The sequence below is a fragment of the Lissotriton vulgaris genome, chromosome 5 (genome assembly GCF_964263255.1).
Source record: "Lissotriton vulgaris chromosome 5, aLisVul1.2, whole genome shotgun sequence".
In the NCBI taxonomy this organism is placed as follows: domain Eukaryota; kingdom Metazoa; phylum Chordata; class Amphibia; order Caudata; family Salamandridae; genus Lissotriton; species Lissotriton vulgaris.
Window position 1 is genome coordinate 552,235,785 of NC_141693.1, and position 22,093 is coordinate 552,257,877.

At 44.3% G+C, this 22,093-nt stretch overlaps 1 pseudogene; it reads right to left on the minus strand.

The window, feature by feature from the left end:
- Positions 1–3,345: 3,345 nt before the first annotated feature.
- Positions 3,346–22,093, minus strand: part of LOC147711227 (uncharacterized) — a 103,009-nt pseudogene continuing 84,261 nt past the window's right edge.

Genomic DNA, 22,093 nt, shown 5'->3' on the forward strand with positions numbered 1-22,093 from the left:
GTTTGGGAAACGCTGCACTACACTGCTCACTGATGATGTCATCAACCACACATGAACTAAGGTAGGAAGAGAATGGGCATATTTAAAAAGGTTCTACTTGATAAAAGGGAAGGGGGATCGAGGGATAAAAGTGAGAGGTAATCATGGAGAGTTGTATAGATGTTGGTCACACAGCAAAGTTTTTAGCTTTTCTGAATGGTACTGAAGGAGTCAAACTGTCTGATATTGAACGAAGTCAAGTCCAAATTGTTAGTGCAGCACCAAAGAAGTCTTTAGTTGCTTCTTGCTGGAATCTGAATTTATGTAACTCAACTGTGTGATTCTGTAGCATTCTTAGACATGTGATGTAACTAGATAACTTCTTCAATCATAGTATGCATTCAGATTTGTTGGAAGTGACGCCTTGTAGGTGATACAGAAAATTCTGAATTTTATTCTTAGTTCAATTGGGAGCAAATGTTGTTCACTAAGTTCCATGGTGATGTGATCAATTGCTCTGAACAAAGGTCTAAGCACCCAATGGAGTTCTGCTTTGATGAGGTTAAGTAAGCATATGGAATACAGGCTTGAATCAAATTTCCATTATAGATTCTGGCAGCAAATAGTGATTGGACAACGATCATAGATCATAGAGCTGATGAAAGAGTTTCAGTTTCATAAAATTTAACTTGAAGGCAGGGCGTTACAGGCTTTTTCTTCTGTGTGATGTATTATGGAGGGATTGAAATCACGTCACATGCCAATGAAAGGTTTTTACGCATGAGTTCAGATAGCCATGCTTCATTCATCTTTGAATCTGTTAGCATTTGATAAGGGGGTGTTATATTTTTGTTTTTGATGCAGTTTGAATAAATTAGACTACATCCAGCTTTTAATGTAGCCATGTCTTCATGATATGCAGAACGTTCGTTGAGGAAATTGTCATGTAGAGTGGGATTCCGTCTGCATCAGTATCATCAGGGGCTCCATTTACAGACTGAATAGTACTCGAGCTACAATGGAGCCATGGGGAACTTCAGAAGTGGGGGAAGCCTTTGAGGCATGGCTTCCCATCTACAAAAGTTGAAATTAGTTTGTTAATAAGGAAGTGAACCATCTCAATAACGCACCTCCAACATGCATGTGATACTTCAAACTCTGTGTGAGCTGGTTATGATTGATCGCATTGAATGCTGCTGATTAGTGCACCAAAACTAGTAAGCAGGCAACACCATTGTCTAGCACTGAATGGATATCACTGTGAATTTCAAGGGTGGCAGTTTTCATTTCTCAAGCCTGATTGGTATGATATGAGAGACTTGTTGCCTTCAATATATTTGTTGAGGTAAGTGGGCACACATTTTTTTACAGGTCCTCTCATAGCCAAGAAAGGCTATTCAATGGACGTAGTTTACAAGATGGTTTTGGTTGAGTTGTTTTTTTAAGAGAAGATTGATCTGATCTGTTTTCAGGAAAGGTTCCCTCAGTTGAGGTGGTTAATTCACACCGTAGGTTGAAGAAAAGACAGAAATTAGCTTTTGGAATCTTGGTGAGTATGATATCATTATGATAGAATGTTGGCTTTAGATTTATGATAACATTCTGTTGATGAGCATTCGAAATAGTTGAGAAGCTACCTCAAAGCTTTTTATTAAATTTGAGTGGAGGCATAAGTGAAGGTTTCAGCTCTTTAGAAGGAATTGAGTTTCTGATTTTCAAAATCTTTTTGGCGAAGGAGTCTAGAAAGTCTTTGCATTTCTAATTGTTATCAGGTATATGAGGTGCTGATATTTAGCATGTGCTCGAAGATGGGCCATGTCGAATCAGGTCATGGTTTTGACTTTCACATGAGTTGGTAAAGTGGAAGATTGGAGTAAATTGAAATGAAATGATTAACTATTTGAAATCGTTGAAACCTCTCTTTAAAGAGGCTATGAAATATAATTCCTTCTAGGGCACAGACGTGCCCTCTGATAGCCCCAGCCTCCTTTCTTACTTGCAAATTCCTGAAATGGAAAGGAAAGAATGGGCATCTTTGGATGGTACCATACTAATGTTTTATTATTATGGATGAGAATCACGGCACACCTTACCCACTTTCTCCCTTTTCCTCATCTTACCCATCTCTCTTCAAGTGCATTTTCACCCTGTAGGCTACGTATATGTTGTTATTGTACCATAAAGTGATGTCACATTTTTATGTATGATTTTGGTCCAGTCAAAATCCTTTATTCGATCAAATACAAAATTATCATAAAAGTGCATATAAAAAGAAATAAAAGGGATTTTCAATATTCAGTTTCATTTAAAATCCAAAATATAATAATTAATTTTCGTCTTAAACATTTTTTTCAAATTGGATCTATAAAAGATTGGCCATCTCCAAATGTCTACTCCTATTACTTACTTTTCATCCAGTGACTAGTTCTAGTGCAGAGCTTGTCCTGTTTTTTATGCACACCCAGAGAAACAAAGCTAGAGTAAAACAATTCAGAGGATCTGATAGACTCTTTAAAAAATATAGTGCCACCCTACATTGTTTAAAATTCATTTTCTGCAGTATCGGTTTTAGGTAACTGTTCCTCTCCTTCTTATACAATTTTCAGAATAAAACAAGGTGCAGATCAGTTTGTCTTGACAAGCCATTACAAGGACACAAAGTTAGATCAGCATGGTTATAGATTTTCCTGGGGTATCCTATCATAAGATGGATCATGTTCAGACGAAACCTAATCAATATAAATCTGTGATATGCATTTGTAACATCTGACAAATAGTAAAACTATCCTCTCTCTATCACTGGGGGAATTGATCTATAGTGCACCATTGCCTGCTTCTTATCGTGGATTTCCCTTCTCTCATACTCTACCCTCATCCTAAACACATTTTTTACCTTTTCTTTAGAAATCTTTCTGCATTCATCTGGGTGATGAAACAGTTCAGGTAACACGATCTTCTTTAGGAGTTTTTCAACATAGCACAGCCATATGGATCTCCTCCACTTATCCATATTCAAGCAATTCTTACTTATTGTGTGTGTCAGGGGGAGTGTGTCCCTTCTCCAGATTACATGCACAGAAGAACAGGGGCAAATGTTATTGACTCGGTGATATAAGGGAGTCCCAATTCTATATGTAAAATATAATTAGGGGTCGAGGTGGGGAGGCCAACCATAGATTTAAAAAACTTGTTTTCAATAGTTTGCAGTGCACCAGTTTCAACAGTGCACCATACCCCCGCCCCATATGTCACTGCTGATATAACTTTGGCCTGGTAAATTTGTTTTATTGGTAAAAGTGGCCTATCACCCAGTTTTTTAGCAAAGGTCTTCACTGCCAACAGGGTTCTTTCCATTACCCCTCTGCGTCATTGCACTAATTTTGTCCATGCCAGATCCTTGTCGATAAGAACTCCCAAGCACGGGAAGGAATCCATCACCTCAATCCTCTCATTCTCTACATGGAGGTACGGTGTTCTCTCTCTTTTCCTTGTCCCCACTATCACAGCAAAGGATTTAGAATGGTTCACCCGCAGATAAAGTGAGTCCATGAAGGATGCATACGAAGATATGAAGTGCTGAAGGCCAGACCCAGTTCTGGCCATCAACACTGCATCGTCCGCGTATGCCAAGATAGGCAGAGGTTGTGAGTTAAAAACTGGAACATCTCTTGTGGACTTGATAAGGGCTTTTCCCACTCCATTTGTATAAATGGAGAAGAGAAATGGCTCAATAACACAGCTATGCCTAATTCCTCTGACGATTTTAAATGGGCGCGTGCAGCTTCCATTTTTTGTATACCTTACCGAGGCCATAGCGTTGGAGTACATCTGTCTAATAAAATGTAAGATTAATAGATCAACTCCCATCTCCCTCATGATGATCCACAGCTTTTCATGGGTCAAATAGTCAAACGCTGCCGACAACTCCATGAAAGCCATGTACATCTTCCCCTCCTTCATCCTTGTATATTTTTCTATTATGAGTGACAGGTTTAGACGCTGGTCTACCGTGTCCCTTCCATGCTGGAAACCATATTGGGCCTGCATTAGGATATTCTTGTCTCTGGCCCAGTCCTCTAACTTAGAGAGGAGGAGCTGCCCCATCAGCTTCCCTGTCATATCCAGCAGGGAGATTGGCCTGTAGTTTTTTGGATCAGATCTGTCCCCTTTTTAAATATAGGGACTATAACACCAACAGACCAAGATTGAGGGGGGCCAGCTCGAATTATGCTGTTCATCACGTTCGTCAATAACGGAGCCCATAGGTCTGGTATTCCCTGAAAAAGATCTATTGGTACACCATTTGGACCAGGGGCCCTGCCTGCACTACACGACAACAAGTTCTTCCTTCATTCACTAAGTGAGAAGAAAGAAGATGAGGCTTGTTGACCATCTTCCATATTTAAAACCGGGAGTTGGGGTATAGAGGCAAATATACTCTCAAAGTGAACAACCCATGCTTCCTCATCTACATAGTTATCTACCGTAGGGTCTGTGGAGTTTTAAAAATGCGGTGCATTTATTATCCTCCAGACGTCGCAGCTTTTTCTCATGTTTGCTGCCTCTCAAATTTTAAAACCTTTCCTCACAAATTATTCGGGATTAAGGTCGGAATACCACCCTTGGCCCTCCCCGACAGTGAAGGTTTGGCTGGAGTTTGGTAGGAGCAATACCCATTTACAAAAATTGGGTCAGTCGACCATGTCTCCTGGAAACATATAATATCATGGTCTTGCCACATTTTTAGCCAGTTTGCATTATTTAATGTTTTCATAATGTCTGCCAAATTCCATGAGGTTATCTTTAAAAAACTTTTTCCATGATCCTTTTGTGGTTCACTCAGGAACGCGAATATTTCACTAGGGGGGAGCAGGGGCTCTAGACTTTCGGGGCTTATTTAAGTGGTTTTGGTGGATTGATACAGTCAATCACACTCTTCAGATCAGTTAATGGCGCAAATCGATTTTCAAAGGTCAGAATTTCCATCCTCTTTGGACCCCCCCCCATTCTTCCACTGGCGAATCTCTCTTTGATTTAAGTTTGATCTTTGGGATGTCTGCTTAGTTGGTTTATAGAAATAGCCCAGCTGTAGAACAACTATTCCTAACTCCATTATGGTGTGGTCACCCAAACATTCCAATATGTATCTGACTATACATTCATTGTTTAAATTTAAAACAATTTAAAACAATGCAATCACCTGCCAGATCTTTTCTTCCTGGACCCACCCATGGAGTCCTTCTAGCCATAATCAACTGCCTTGAGAGGATCCCAACTCTTCACCTCTGCCCCTTCATTTTCCCTGTGAGCCAGTGTAATGCTTTGTGGATCAGTTGAGTCGTAGATTCCACTTTTCCTTCATCCAACCGTGGTGCATTCCCTAGGATCACTGCCAATGGAGCTGCTCCCGGCGGTAGTTGTAAACTATGTACTTGGCTTCGTGTTAGACCAGCATTAGCCCTATCTGGACTTTGTGGTTCTATTTGGTTGTCTAGACATCTCTCTGCACTAAATTGTGTTTGTCCTCCAGATCTAGTAACTATATTAGGGGAAGGTAGTGGTAGTCGGTTTTTAGTTTCAGTTAGTTTTTGTTTTTGATGCAGTTTGAATAAATTAGACTACATCCAGCTTTTATGTAGCTTTTAATGTAGACATGTCTTTATGATATGCAGAACTTTTGTTGAGGAAATCTTCATGTGTAACGGGATGCCATCTGCATCAGTATCATCAGGGGCTCAATTTACAGACTGAATATGCAATGGAGCCATGTGTAACTTCAGAAGTGGGGGAAGACTTTGAGGCATGGCTTCCCATCTCCAACAGTTGAAATTCGTTTGTTAATAAGGAAGTGAACCATCTCAATAACGCACCTCCAACATGCATGTGATACTTCAAACTCTGTGTGAGCTGGTTATGATTGATCGCATTGAATGCTGCTGATAAGTGCACCAGAACTAGTAAGCAGGCAGCACCATTGTCCAGCACTGAATGGCTATCACTGTGGATTTCAAGGTTGCCTTGAAAAAGTAATGTCTTAGATTAATTTTGTCCATTCGTCCTCAGAAACTGAATTGAATGATCTTTTGTAGATATAATTTGCTGAGGTGAGAATGTGCTTGCTAGGGTTACTTTGAGTTGGATAGAAAAGTGAACCAGACGCTGATCCGACTACTCAATTTCTGTTGGTATTTAGCATGTGCTCGAAGATGGGCCATGTCGAATCAGGTCATGGTTTTGACTTTCTCATGAGTTGATAAAGTGGAAGATCGGTGTAAATTGAAATGAGATTATTAGCTATTTGAAATCGTTGAAACCTCTCTTTAAAGAGGCTATAAAATATAATTCCTTCTAGGGCACAGACGTGCCCTCTGATAGCCCCAGCCTCCTTCCTTACTTGCAAATTCCTGAAATGGCACAGAAAGAATGGGCAGCGTTTGATGTTACCATTCTTATGTTTTATTATTATGGATGAGAATCACGGCACCCCTTACCCACTTTCCCCCTTTTCCTCATCTTACCCATCTCTCTTCAAGTGCAATTTCACCCTGTAGGCTACGTGTAGGTTGTTGTTGTACCATAAAGTGATGTGACATTTTTATGTATGATTTTGGTCCAAGATGATGATCAGTTTAAATGTTACATGTAAACTGTTGATTTTGTTCCATTATCATAACATTATTGGAGTATTTCCTATGTTACATAATTACACAGTATTCTTAAAAATATTAACAAAGAAATATTCAAGAAAAATAAGACAGTTGCTTGAAATTGTAGCTTTAATTAGCAAATATTCATAATCACAGCTAAATTTCCTTTTACATTTGGCATACTTGCTGCAATAGTAAAAATCAAAGCACTGCTCACAGGACTTTCCACCACTTAATTTAGTAAAATCTGATAATTTGCTCTTTAATTCTGGTCCCCTGCCTAGTCTCTCCTCGCCTTTCTTTGTCTACACGTCTTTGGCTAGATGGTGGCCTCCAGCTACATAGAGTAAGAGAAATGAAAAGATGTGGAAGACAGGATGGGTAAATAGAATGGTGTGGGAAGGGAGGTAAAATAGGTAGAAATAAGGTAGAGAGACAGGTGTGGGTTACAGAGAGACATAAGGTAAAGAGATAAAGGTTATATAGCTAGAAAGAAAGATGCAGATAGGTAGGAGGAGGGAGTGGTAAAGTGGCAAAAAGTGGCGTTTTTACGCCATCCGGATTACGATGCTCGGTTTCCAGCAGGCTTTCCATGCTGGGTTTCCGACATGGAAGGCCTGTAAGAAAGCGAGTTTGGGGGCGCCTAGCACGGCCCCTTCTGTGTGCGGCCTTCTGTTGGGACAGAGGGTGCCCCTATGGTGCCCCATTGTTGATCCCTGCACCATGTGGCAGGCACCCTTAGGTGCCTGCCACGCAGTGCCGGGATGAACACAACCTCCCATTTCCCCATGGGAGCTTGTGCCACTGCCGGTTTACATGCTCCCATAATGAAATGTGAGTATGCAACTGCACCTTGTGCGGTCGCATTGTAATTAGAGGGTCAGCACTGCTGACCGGAGATCGGTCAGACCCGTATCCGCGACAGTGTGCGTCCTCCGGATATCATAAATAGCCCCTTAATTGTGACTGCTGGGATTAATATAATAATTTCGATCATCCTCATACACCAGGTGTGTGTGCATACACAAGGTGTGCGGGCATTATACATAATAATAAAAAACAAACACAAATGTGTATGTCTACTTTTTCGGGGGTCAGGTTGAGTGTCCAAGCATTCACAATTAGGCACTGCAGATAAGAGTATCTCTAACAGGGTTGTCTAATTCATAACACTATGGATCTTGATGAGCCTAACTCGTGTTGAGAGAAGTGAATAACCTGTCTTTTTTCCTTTTCTCCGAATAAGATGAGATAAACATAATCCCCTTTGGGCTAGGGAAATATTCCTGGGTGTGCCCTTTGATTTAGGGGGTTGATGACTTTGCAATGTATTTTTACACTGATGGCCCCAAATCAGTCATGCTGTCGCTATAAGATTTCTGTCGGAGGAGTCAACGGAGGCAGCACCGCCAGAAACATGTTGGTCTAAATAAAGCAGGCATACCATCAGCTTGGGCGAAAGGGTGCTCCGCAATATTTATGCTGAAGTGACCTGTCTGACAAAATCTAAATATCCACCACAATCTATAATTTACGTTCTTTCCAATGAAAAAAATACTTCTTATTAATATGGATGTTTATGACTCACTTCCATGGGATTGTTTGAGCCTAATCTTAAGAGTCATATCCTACAGCAATGGGACCACCCCTTCCTGTCCCGTTGTTTGCTCAATGAGGTGCCTATTCTCATTGCACACCTTCATGTAGAATTCAATTAGGACATTCCCAGTATGACTCGATTGCAGTACATGGTCCTTGTGACTTTGCCAAGTTTGGCCTGCCATGTTATCAGCTCTCATTCTACAATGTCTTGCCAGGCCCGGACTGTGTTTGCAAACCAGCCCTGGCAATTATGTCCGACTGGCGAGGGGGGTGGGAGGGGGGCGTACTGGCGGGAACGTTGCTGTCTTTTGTTACACAAGGCCAGTTTTGCTGCAAAACCGGCCCCCAGTAACAAAAAACGCCCCCCACCCCTCTAGCCAACCGGGGAAACTTCCGGAGCCCGCTACAGCCAGTTCGCCCCTGTTCCTTGCTGCCCTTGACATTGGAAGTTATATTTTGAGTACAATTTGTTTATGTTTTGTGAGTTGTGTCATATTTATTTTTCTTTGCTCACTGTACAGATGACTGTGACAGTTTTCCCACCTCCCATCAAGGTTTTGATATTTCCATCAGGTTGAACATCACTCTTACCTTGTAGCACCTACAAAAATGGAAATTAGTATGTATTTTAACACAAAAAGAAGTGTTTTTAAGTTTGTCAGCTCCATTTTTATTTCCATAAGCACGCACTCTGACACTGAGACATTATCTTTCCTTTTTATATTTTCTGGTCCTACTACTTCTTCTGAGATTTGGCTGCAATCCCTAGATGATCAGTGTGCCGTGGTCTTCTACTTAGACAGCAGCTCCACCATTAGACCGTGCAAGTCCTTGTTTGTTAACTTTAGGCCTCCTAGGCATGGACTAAACCTTCCATTTCTATTCTCAATTGCTGGAGAAATGGCTCTGTGGGCCAGAAATACCGGAGCTCTGAACTCATGACCGGTTCCATTCCTATACAAGCCGGGCCCCCAAGAGAACAGGTATTTACATGGTTTATTATAACCTATAATTACCCAGAGGAGGTGGTGATTTATTCCACTAAATGTACACTAATGTCTCTTACTTACCATGTCTGACTCAGATTCTGATCAAGCTAACGCAGCCAAATCTGATTTCCCTAATGAATCCATCAAAAATCTTATCCAAGATGGAGGGTATCCATCTTCTCAGAGACCTCTTATTGGAGGGAGACTGGCTAGTCAAATTGGATCTGAAAGATGCCTACTTTACCATTCCTATGGCAAAGGAAGATCAACCCTTCCTTCAGTTCCTTTGGAAAGACCATCTCTTTCAATTTCAGGCTCTTCCCTTCTGCCTCTCCTCTGCCCTTGGTGTTTCACCAAGGTAATGAGAGAAGTCGCTTCATCTCTAAGAGAAAAGGTATTCGTCTCATCATTTATTTAGACGATATCCTTATCCTTTCTCAAGAATATGGCCAAATCATCCAGGATCTCAAGACAGGTATAGACCTTTTAGAAAGTCTGGGTTTTATCATAAACAGGGAAAAATCCATTCTAGTCCCCTCAAAGACTATGGAATTCCTAGGTTTCACCGTAGACACGACAAACTTTCTTCTTCTTCTTCCTCCCAAGAAGATTTCCAAAATAAGAAAAGAGATAAGACATGTCCTGAAACAGCAAAATCTCTCCCTAAGAGAACTAGCCAGACTATTGGGCCTTCTCTCCTCCTCTATCCAGGCTATTTCTCTGGGCCAATGAATTATCGGGCCCTTCAAAGATTAAAAGCAAGGGCTCTCCGTTCAGGTCTCTGGTATGGAGATCGCATTTCCTTAAACCAAGAAGCCATCTCAGAACTGACCTGGTGGTTAGACAATCTGGACGCATGGAATGGGAGAGGGATCTTTGGTTCGGCACCAGACTTTATTTTGGAATCGGATGCCAGCCTTCATGGCTGGGGTGCTTGTCTCCAGAATCAGAATACTGGAGGGATTTGGTCTCAGGAGGAGTCGCTGCGCCACATCAATTACTTGGAGTTAACTGCAGGCCTTCACGCTCTGATGAGCTTCAAACATTTTCTTCAAGGCAGATCAGTTGTCTTGAAAATGGACAATATGTCTGCTGTCGCTTACATAAACCGTTTAGGTGGTACCAAGTCAGAAGACCTCTCCAACCTAGCCAAAAATCTTTGGATTTTCTGCCTGGAACACAAGATCTCTCTCAGGGCAGAATATCTCCCCGGGAAATCCAACCTTTGCGCAGATTGGAACTCGAGGTTCCTATTGGATTTCAGCGACTGGAAACTAAGCATGGGCGGAAAATCCGTTCCGCTCGCGGATTTTGCGGATTTTCGGTAAATTTCCAATCCGCGAACGCTCGCGAATTTACCGAAAATCCGCAAATTCGCACGCAGCGGATTTTTTTTTCTTGGTGATACAATTTTGCGGCGTGCAGTGTAAGTTTGCAATTGCGAACATGTAGGTGCGGCGGGCAGCAACAATCTTGCACTCGCGAAATTATAAAAATTGCAATTCTGCACAAGAAATCTACTAGCAAGCAGCATAGACCTTCTGAAAATGATGATTTTTATCAGAATAACTCCTCAGGTTGACATTTGCCTGCACTTTTTTGGATTTGAGGCCTTTTGATTTTCTTTGGATAACTTTTGGATTAGAAATCAACTTTCTCATATAAGCTTGGTGGGGCATTACAGTTGCTGTAATGCTGTTCTGCAGAAAAACGAGTTTTGCAAAAGTGAAAGCAGGTTCAAAAGTTCAAACTCATCATTAGTAACCGTTCCCTGTAGTGCTTCCTGACAAGGGCCCCTCCAGAGTTCAGTTGCTAGTTGCAACAATTGTATGACCCTGCTCTGACCCTCACAGAAGGCTCATAGAATAACTACAAGTAGGCCACAAAGGTCCTGGAAAAAAAATTGCACTGCAACAGAAAGCAAATTACAGATAAGGAAGCAGGTGCCAGACTGGAATTTTAAAACAGTGACACATTTATAAATCAACCCCAAATTAATTCATGTCAGTTGAAGCAGGCAGGTGTGCTTGCTTTTTCCAGAGGGTGGCATTGATGTACCAGAGGGTGGCATGGGTGAAACAGAGGGTGGCAGGGGTGAAACAGAGGGTGCTGGGAACCTGTGATGATGAACCAGACGTAGAAACAACATAATCATGACCGTTGCGAGCCGACATGTAAGTTCGCAATTGCGAACTGGTACAAAAACCTCGCGAACTGTCAGAAATCCTTGCGAACTGGCAGAAATCCTTGCGAACACAAAAAAAAAATCTGCAAATTCGCGAGAATTCGCGGATTTTGCGGATTGCGAGTTTGCAAATTGGCAAAATTCGCGAACGCCAGATTCGCAAAATTCGCCCATGCTTACTGGAAACTCAACACCTTTGTTTTAAACTCCCTCAATCATTTCTGGGGGCCTTTCCAAATAGATCTTTTTGCAAGCTGTAGTATTCCTCCTTCCTGTTCCTTTAGAATTGTTATGGTTCTTTCTTGATTCTACATTCCATATGTGGGAGTTGGGCAGTGTAAGTCTGTCTTCTGAAGATTGTGGATGTACAAGCTGTTCTTCCTCATTAAGCCTCCTATCTACAATTACTTCTGTCTCCTGGATTACATCATAATTTTGGCGATGAGGATGGGATACGAACCCACGCGTTCAGTATTGTCGCATGCCTTTTGGCTTAGCCAGTGCAGCATCAGTCTTTCAAAGACTCATGAAAGAAGTTCTTGAGGGTTGGGAAGGGCCATAGCTTTTCAGGACGATATTTTAATTTTTGAGAAGAATTTTGAAGATCATGACAGAAATTTAGACTATGTATTAAAACGTGTTCAAGACAAAGGTTTAACTGAAATTTTCAAAGTGCAAGTTTAGACAGAGTAAAGTGGAATATCTTGGTCACGAAATTTCTTCCCAAGGTATTAAGCCAAAAGTTAATCATATCCAAAGTATATTTAAGGCTTCTGCACCTTCTAGTAAAGAACAACTTGTGTCTTTCTTAGGCCTCACTGAATTTTACAATAAATTTGTGAAAAGATTATTCAATAAAAGTACATTCGTTCAGATTACTGTTAAGAAAAGATGGCAAGTTTTTATGGAATGTTGAACAACAATTTGCTTTTGATCTACTGAAAAAGGAGATTCTTAACGCTCCATTTTTAAGACCTTTTGAGATGGGTAAAGAATGTATTGTATGTGTGGATGCGAGCAATGTGGGTTTAGGTTCTGTGTTAATGCAAAGGAATAAAGGTGAAGAGTATGTTGTTTCCTATGCCTCGAGGACTCTCCGGGGTGCTGAGTACAATTATTCCACTATTGAGAAAGAGTTGTTGGCTTGCACTTGGGCTGTTGAACACTTCAGACAGTTTCTTTGGGGAACTAAATTCCGTTTACGTACCGACCATAAGCCTCTAATCAACATGCTAGCTGCTGGTGGTGGTAGGACGTTGACGGCGCGTTTTGCACGGTTGGCTGCGAAGCTGCAAGAATTCCAATGTGTTGTAGAATATGTTCCTGGTCGCTTGAATGTACATGCCGATTGCATGTCTAGATTGCCTTTGGATTCGCAGATTTCAAGTGTTCATAGTGATTTTGATGTTGTGTTTTCTATTGGGGATGTTAATGGCGAAGGTAACAACAAATTGTCTGGTACTATTTCAGAAACTGAATGGAGAGATCCCATGTACAAAGACTCCGGTTTGTCAAGTGTAGTGACTTACTTACAACATGGTTGGCCTGAGGAATGCAAATTGTCTGGTGATGTTTTATCTTTTTATAAGATAAAGGATGAAATCATGTTTGACCAAGGTTTTGTAACTAGAGGTGATAAAATAGTTCCTCCTTTGGATTTAAGGAAGAAAATGATCTCAATGGCTCATGAAGGTCACATGGGTATTGTGGGAAGGTGGCCTGATATGCAGTGCTCACTAGAATAGTGAGCACTGCATATCAGGCCACCTTCCCACATTGGTGAGCAGCGGTTGGGATTTGAGCTTGCTGTTGTTTTACCACACGTATCCTAAGAATATCTTGTTGAAAGATCACATAAGTACTGTTAGGTACATATAACTTAGCTTAGAATACTCTGAGTTCTACTGAACCAGCTGTTGCAGCTCCTCAAGGCTTAGCACACCTTGGCTGCAACTCTAGCAAGGGATCAGTAGGCAAACACATAGTGTAGGTAGGTGCATCACTTACACCACACTAGAATCAGCATGTCAGACAAAGGAGGAAACTCTGAGTCTCCCCTTGTGTCAGTGGACCCTCCACAGGTCACTTCAAAATATGCTGCTCTTAGCTTCCAGGAGATGAGACAAGTGTGTACCCTCAGGAAGCTAAAACAGGGGTCTAACCCCACAATCTCCTTTCTGATTGGTCTCTTAGAGACTTATGATGCCAGGAAAGCTGAGAAACTTCTTAGCTCTCCTAATCCAGATGGGAGTTTGCCCTCCTTACAGGGACCCTTTGATAGCCATGACCATCCCCTCCAGGAGGCAGATGATGCTGAGGATGAGGATGAGGATCAGTTGTCAGGGGATGAGGCAGACAAGGGACAGGTAGAAGTCAGCAGACTAACCAGGTCCAACTTAAGCAGACATGACATTGGTACTGGGGGAACCCTGGGGCCACTGTCAGGTCAGCTTAACATTGGGAATGGACGAGCCAGATCTCTATCAAGAGGCTCTGGCAGATCCCTTCAAACCAATGGCTCTCACAACTCTTCTCAAAGAGGGATGACTTCCCCTCAGAGGAGAGTGTATGAAGCTAAAGAAAGGGCAGCCAATCTGAGGATTGAAAGGGAAGAACTTGCCCTGGCCAAACAGAGGCTTGCCTTTGCTAGAGAGCAACAGTTAAGTGGGGTAGTCCCCACTGGTGGCAGCATTGTACCTAGCAATAGGGAAAGGAGTTTTGATACAAAACACCTGGGTAAGATAGTGCCCCCCTTTAAACAAGGGGATGACATCCACAAATGGATTACTGCTTTGGAGAGGCTCTGCACTGTGCAGGGTGTTCCCCAGAGTCAGTGGGCAGCTATCTTGTGGCTCTCCTTTGAAGGTAAAGGAAGAGACAAGCTCCTCACTACTAGAGTGGAGGATGCTAACAATTACCAAATCTTGAAAAATACACTGATTGATGGGTTTGGCCTAACCACTGAGCAGTACAGGTTGCTGTTCAGGGATACCCAGAAAACTCAGTCTCAAGATTGGGCTGACTTTGTAGATTGTGCCACTAAGGCTTTGGAGGGCTGGTTGCTGGGCAGTAAGGTTACTGATTATACAGGATTGTACAATTTGATCATGAGAGAACAAATTTTAAACAATTGTCAGAACCAGTTGTTGCATCAGCATCTTGTTGACTCAGATCTGACCTCTCCCCAAGAATTGGGAAAGAAGGCAGACAGATGGGTCAGAACAAGAGTTAAACAGAACCAGGGCCAGAATCAAGGTGGTCAGAAGAAAGCAGACCAGAAGGGTTAAGATTCTAAGGGGGAACAAAATGACCAGAAGTCTTCGACAGGTCCCCAACAACCCAAAGAGGGTGGGGGTCAGGCTCCCCAGAAGAAGAAAAACCAAGAAGGCCAATCTAAAAGGTGGTGCCAATACTGCAAAAGTAAAACTCACTGGTTTAGTGAGTGCACCAAGAAAGGAGGAGGGCAGACTCCTGCCACTGCAGCCCCTAAGGCACCTGTGCCCCCTAGTACAGTCAGCAGTGGTAGTGCACCTCCCAAGGGTTTAGTAGGGTTAACCCTGTGTTCTGAGGGGTGTGACAACTTAGTTGGTACACTCACTCAGGCTGTCCTAGTTTGTACAGGGGATGTGGATATGTCCCCTGATATAAGTCCCAATACTTTGGGCAAATACAGACAGACACCTTTCATTAATGGAAAAATGGCTCAGGCCTATAGGGACACTTGTGCCAGTGTCACAATGGTGACACCTAACTTTGTGGACCCTGGACAGATCATGCCAGGTACAGAATTCCTGGTGACCAATGCAAGCAATGTCACTACCAATCACAGTATGGCAATTGTAGCTTTCTCCTGGGGAGGGGTAACTGGCCAAAAGAAGGTTGTAGTTAGTTCAGACCTCCCAGTGGATTGTTTGTTGGGCAATGATTTGGAGTCATCACAATGGTCAGAAGTGGAGCAGAGGACTCACATGGAAATGTTAGGCTTGCCAGCACATGTGTTTGCTGTGACTAGGTCACAGGTCAGGAAATGCCCCACTGCACAGGTGCTGGATCCTGGAACAATGGACCAGACACCTCCCAAGAAAAAGAGCAGTAGGGTTAAGGCAGTGCCTTCCCCCTTGCCCCAGGTTGTGGATCAAGTCTCAGAGGAGGCTGACCTACAGGAATTGAGGGAAACTGAGCCTAGAGAGTTTGAACTTGATCAAGTTGAATTCTTGGGTTCAGGGGGACCCTCAAGGGAAGACCTGGGGAAGGACCAGTTAGACTGCCCTTCTCTTGAACCCCTCAAACAGCAGGCTGCTGCTGAGGCTGCTGGGAATGCCACAGGTACCCATAAGGTATACTGGGAAGATGGACTCCTGTACACTGAGTCAAGAGACCCCAAGCCTGGCATGACCAGGAGGCTGGTTGTACCCTTGTCTCAGAGAGGTTTCCTCCTTACCTTGGCCCATGAGATTCCCTTAGCAGGTCACTTAGGCCTGACAAAGACTTGGGACAGGCTTGTCTCACACTTTCACTGGCCTCACATGAATGAGGATACCAAGGAGTTTTGTCGCTCCCGTGTCACTTGCCAAGCCAGTGGTAAGTCAGGTGGCACAACAAAGGCCCCCCTTATACCAATGCCTATGGTGGGGGTGCCCTTTGAAAGAGTGGGGATTGACATTGTTGGTCCACTGGAACCCCAGACAGCATCAGGGCACAAGTTTATACTGGTGGTAGTGGATCATGCCACCAGGTATCCTGAAGCTATTCCACTTAGGACCACCACAGCACCTGTGGTGGCAAGGGCCCTAGTTGGAGTGTTCTCCAGAGTGGGCTTCCCTAAGGAGGTTGTCTCTGACAGAGGTGCAAACTTCATGTCAAGCTACTTAACTGCTATGTGGAAGGAGTGTGGTGTCAATTACAAATTCACTACACCCTATCATCCACAATGCAATGGGCTTGTTGAAAGGTTCAACAGGACCCTAAAAGGGATGATTCATGGACTACCTGAAAAGCTCAGGCGTAGATGGGATGTCCTGATTCCCTGCCTTCTGTTTGCTTACAGAGAGGTCCCACAAAAGGGGGTTGGTTACAGCCCTTTTGAACTTTTGTATGGGCATCCTGTGAGAGGCCCCCTGTGTTTGGTGAAGGAAGGATGGGAGAGACCTCTCAAAAAGCCTGCAACCAACATAGTGGACTATGTACTTGGTCTCCGCTCCAGGATGGCTGAGTATATGGAGAAGGCATCTGAAAACCTTAAGGCCAGTCAAGAACTTCAAAAAGCTTGGCATGACCAAAAGGCTGTCCTGACTGTTTACCAGCCTGGACAGAAGGTGTGGGTGTTGGAGCCAGTGGCCCCAGCAGCACTCAAAGACAAATGGTCTGGGCCCCACACAATTCTTGAGCAAAAGGGAGAGGTCACCTATCTGGTGGACCTTGGAACTCCCAGGAGCCCCCACAGGGTGCTCCATGTCAACAGGCTCAAAGCATATGTTGACAGGAAGGACATGAGCTTGCTCATGGCCATAGATGAGGGACAGAAGGAAGAGAGTGACCCTCTCCCAGACCTGCTCACTCAGAATCCTGATGATGGGTCAGTAGATGGTGTTGTCTTTTGTGGCAGCCTCTCTGAGCATCAACAGAAAGACTGTAAACAGGTTCTTCAGTCTTTCAGACATATGTTTTCTCTGACACCCAGTCAGACCAATTGGTGTACCCATGAGGTTGACACTGGTGACAGCCTGCCAGTTAAGAGTAAAATCTACAGGCAGCCTGATCATGTTAGAGACTGCATAAAAACTGAAGTGCAGAAAATGTTGGAGTTGGGAGTCATTGAACCCTCAGATAGCCCTTGGGCCAGTCCAGTAGTTCTAGTGCCAAAACCTCACACCCAGGATGGTAAGAGAGAGATGAGGTTCTGCGTAGACTACAGGGGTCTCAATGCAGTCACTAAGACTGATGCCCACCCAATACCAAGGGCAGATGAGCTTATAGATAGATTGGCTTCTGCCAACTACTTAAGCACATTTGACCTGACAGCTGGGTATTGGCAAATCAGGTTAGCTGAGGATGCCAAGTCCAAGACAGCATTTTCAACCCCTGGTGGGCATTATCAATTTGTGGTAATGCCCTTTGGTCTGAAAAATGCACCTGCCACCTTCCAAAGGTTGGTGAATCAAGTCCTCACTGGGCTGGATGACTTCTGTGCAGCATATCTAGATGATATTGCTGTCTTTAGCTCCACCTGGGAGGATCACCTGGTCCACCTGAGGAAAGTTTAGAGGCTCTGCAAGCAGCAGGCCTCACTATCAAGGCCACAAAGTGCCAGATAGGGCAGACACAGGTTGTATACCTGGGCCACCTTGTAGGTGGAGGCCAGGTTCAGCCACTGGAGAGCAAAATACAGTCAATCAGGGACTGGGCTCCTCCAACCACCCAGACTCAGGTTCGAGCTTTCTTGGGCCTGACTGGTTACTACAGAAAGTTTGTCAGGAACTATGGATCAATTGTGACTCCATTAAATGAACTGACAAGTAAGAAAATGCCAAAAAAGGTTCAGTGGACAGCAGGCTGTCGAAAAGCATTCGATGACCTAAAGCAGGCCATGTGCACAGCACCTATCCTTAAGAGTCCAGACTACTCCAAACCATTCATTGTCCAAACAGATGCTTCTGAGTTGGGTGTGGGAGCTGTTCTATCTCAGCTGAATTTTGATGGTCAAGACCAGCCCATTGCTTTTATAAGCAGAAGGCTGACCCCCAGAGAGAAGAATTGGTCAGCTATTGAGAGGGAGGCCTTTGCTGTGGTTTGGGCCCTGAAGAAGCTGAGGCCATACTTGTTTGGCACTCACTTCAAGATTCAGACCGACCATAAGCCCCTCTTGTGGCTAAATCAGATGAAGGGTGAAAACCCCAAACTGCTTAGGTGGTCCATTTCCCTACAGGGGATGGACTTTACAGTGGAACATAGACCTGGTACTGATCATGGCAATGCCGATGGGCTCTCCAGATATTTCCACTTAGAACAAGAAGACTCACCTGGTCAAGGTTAGCTTATTGTCCCAAAGTTTGGGGGGGGGTCATGTAGGAGAGTAGGGTCTGCAATCCTATGATCACCCAGATTTTTTGCTTTTGTTTCACTGGTTTACGACTTTCTCTGGCTGTGGGCCTGCCAATCAGACCCACAGCCTGGCTGTTCTCTTTCTAAATTACAACATGTATCCTAGGTGCATTTACCAATTGGTACTTGGCCACCTTATCAGACCCTGTAACCCAGGGCATAGGTGTACCCAGGGCTGCCAGGGGCTGCAGCATGTATTATGCCACCCCTGGCTGGCCTCCTAAATCTGACACAACTGGCTGCCTGACAGCTGGGGCAAAGTCGTGTAATCACCCTTTGCTGTAGGTGTAGTATACCTATACCTAACCCTAAAATGGACACACAGATTCCTATCAGTCACTCCTATGGCAGGCCTTGACAATCCTGAAGGCAGAGTGCTTGGAATCGTGTGAGATGGTGCTCTGGCATGAGCTGAGCCTGTCTGCAGCTTGCGGAACCAAGTCCTAATAGCTGTTCCATGATATCGCATACCATATACTCTTAAGTGCATTATAATCCTCGCGGTTAAATGCTAACTTTGGTATTGCTTTATCAAAACATGTCGAGTAAGGTGTCATACGAATTGGAATACTAACCCCTCGCCAATTCTGGCGACGGGGTTAGCATTCCACCCTTCTAGAGGGACACGACATGTATGTAACTGTGAACCCCGGTTAAAGTTAAACGAAGCCTCAGCTCCACAAAATGGATGCTGCCACCACAGACACGAGTCTGACCCCCTGCAGCTGGGAGTCCTTCCAATGAGGGGAGCCTGGACAAAGGGATTCCTGTCAGGGGCGGTGCTAGCACCGTCCCAGACATGGTTTTGTGTATCCTGGGTAGGCAGGGCTTTTCAGGGAGGTGACTGCTGAGTGGCACCCCGGTGCTCACTACGCATAGGCCGGTCAGAACCAGTTCCAGGGGCACACCAGCCCCTGGCCTGGGGAAAGTCCAGCATGGCAGAGGGGTGTAACCACCCCCCTCCTAGTCCCACCCATAGGCAGGACCTAGTCACCGGGTCAGCCCCCTTTTTTAGTATAAAGATGGGAGCGGGCCCCCTGTTCAAATTAGATTATCTTTGGAATCAAGACACGACTTTCTGCGAAAGGACATCAAGATTTCTTCTTCAAGATTCTCCCTTGTGGCTAAGGAGTAGTCACCCTGCATCCGCAGGCACCATCCTAAGAACACTGCGGTCTGCTGCAAGTCCTTCTTCACGAATCCGACGACCCAGCTCGACGAGACCCGGCTTCCCTGGCACCTCTGACCTCTACTCACCTCTACAGCAAAGCTGAGAACCGTGAGTGCAACGAGACCTTGAGGGACCGACGATCGCCAAGACTGCACGACTTCTTTGTAACAAGCCCACCGTGTGCTCCAATGGTGAGTGCTTTGGGGTCCGAGAAGCCCCAACGCTGAGCAGCTCCAGCACCGAAGATCAGCCCTCCAGCATCTCCACGATCTGCGTGGGGCCCTTCTGCTTTTGCGTGCTCACCGCGCTGTGTGGCTACTAGCCGGCTGGCTTGTGGCCTTCTTCACGACGCCAGACGACATCACTGCTGCTGGCCTGGTTGCTCCAGACTGGCCCTTGCTTCCTTCTTCAAGAGAGGCACCCCGGACCCTCCTGGTCCACTCCAGACGCCATTTTGAGTCCACCGCGTGGGCTTGAATTTGCCAAGGCTTTGTTGCCCAATCCTGGGTCCAGCGACGCCGACAGCTTCATCCATCATGGGACAGCTCGCTCCTCTATCCTGGTCGCCGACAACGCCTCCTGGTCCGAGAGATCTGCGAGCACAGCGTCACCCACTCACCTAGTCGAGGTGACTACCATCCGGTGCCCTCCTGGTGCCACCTGACTACTGGCTAGTAGTCTCGAACTTGGTCCCCTCTGCTTTCAGGTGTCATCTTCCTTCGATCCAGGCTTGGATCCATCGAACTTTCTTCACTGGTCGCCTGCCAGCAACTTCTTTCTTCCAGGCTCCTGGTCCGTCTACGAGGATTCCCGACGTCTTTTGAGACCTATGCAGCTGCAGCCCCTGGGCTAGGTAACTTCGGCATTCCGGTGCCCCAGCATAGCCTCACTATCCAAGGGTCAGGATCCACTTTCGTTTTCCTCCTACCAGGTTGGGTTTGCCCGAGAACACTAACTTTGCAATTACTAGCTACCATAGACTTTGTCCCGCATCACGCGTGAGAGTGCACACTCTGCACCCGAGTCCCCTGGGTCTCCTAGAAGTAATCTAACAATTCTATAGTCAAGTCCTAGCGATTCCAAAGGCTATTAGTACTGTACTTACCTGCTAGTAATTTCGCATTCCACTTTCAGAGTATATGGTTTTCCGTGCCCCTCGGGCATTTGTATATACTGTGCTAACTTAAGTATTTTCGTAAGAGTTTTGGTTTGTGCTTAGTACCCTGTCCTCATAAAGAGTACAGGGCTGTTGTGATTCTTAATAAATATCTTGTGTGGTGTCCTTTCACTTGGTATTCAAGGGGTATATGTGTGGTAAACAGCTGGCTTAACACGCCCTCTCGAGTCTTTAGCCTTAGACTGCTCGTATCCACGCTACTAGAATAGCTGGTCTATAAGGTTGACTTACAACCAATCATCAATAAGGGTTGCTGGACTGATACATAGTGTTCACTAGAATAGTGAGCACTGCATATCAGGCCACCTTCTCACAGGTATGTCTAGTACTAAAAGGCGTATTCGTGAATTCTACTGGTGGCCAGGTATTGATAGTATGGCTGATAAATGGGTCAGTTTTTGTTCGCCTTGTTCTTTGAGTGACAAATCTGTCAAACCATTAGCTGTTGGTGTTACACCTATTGAATTTGTTACTTCTCCTTGGAAAAAATTGGGAGTGGATATTATTGGTCCTCTTGATTTGTCACCTAACAAAGATGTTTTTATTTTGGTTTTGATTGACTACTTCTCCAAATAGCCTGAGCTAAAGGTGGTGGATAAAATAGGTTCGACTCAAATTGTGGAATTTTTGGATGAGGTATTTTGTAGAGAGGGCATTCCTGCTGAAATTGTTTCAGATAATGGTCCACAGTTTATTAGCAGAGAGTTTTCTTCATTTCTTGAAAGATGTGGTATTGTACACAAAAAAAGTGTCAAATTATAATCCACAGGCCAATGGTCAAACAGAACGCTATAATAGAGTAATTAAAGAGTCCATTCAACTTGCTGTTAAAAGCAATTTGAATTGGAGAGAAGCACTGCGTGCCTCTCTATTGTCTTATCGTGTTTCCCCTAATTCCGTTACGGGCTTGTCTCCTTTTGAGATGTTAAGAGGCAGGAAACCGGGCTCTAAACTTTTACCGTGGTGGATGAAAAATAAAATTCCTTGTGAGCATTCATTTGATCTTTTTAAAGTCAAGGATAAGGTGTTAGTATATCAGGAAAGGATGAAGAGAAATGTTTTGGTTCAGTCACTCACAGTCCAAAAATTAAAGTGGGTGATTTTGTGCGAGTAAAATTTGGTAGAACGTTTGGCAATAAGTGGAATAAATGGTCTGACCCGTGTAAGGTTACTGAGGTTTTTACCAAGGCTGTAAGAGTTGAGGGTGGTAAGGTCTGGAATTTTAGAAGGTTTTCTTTGTGT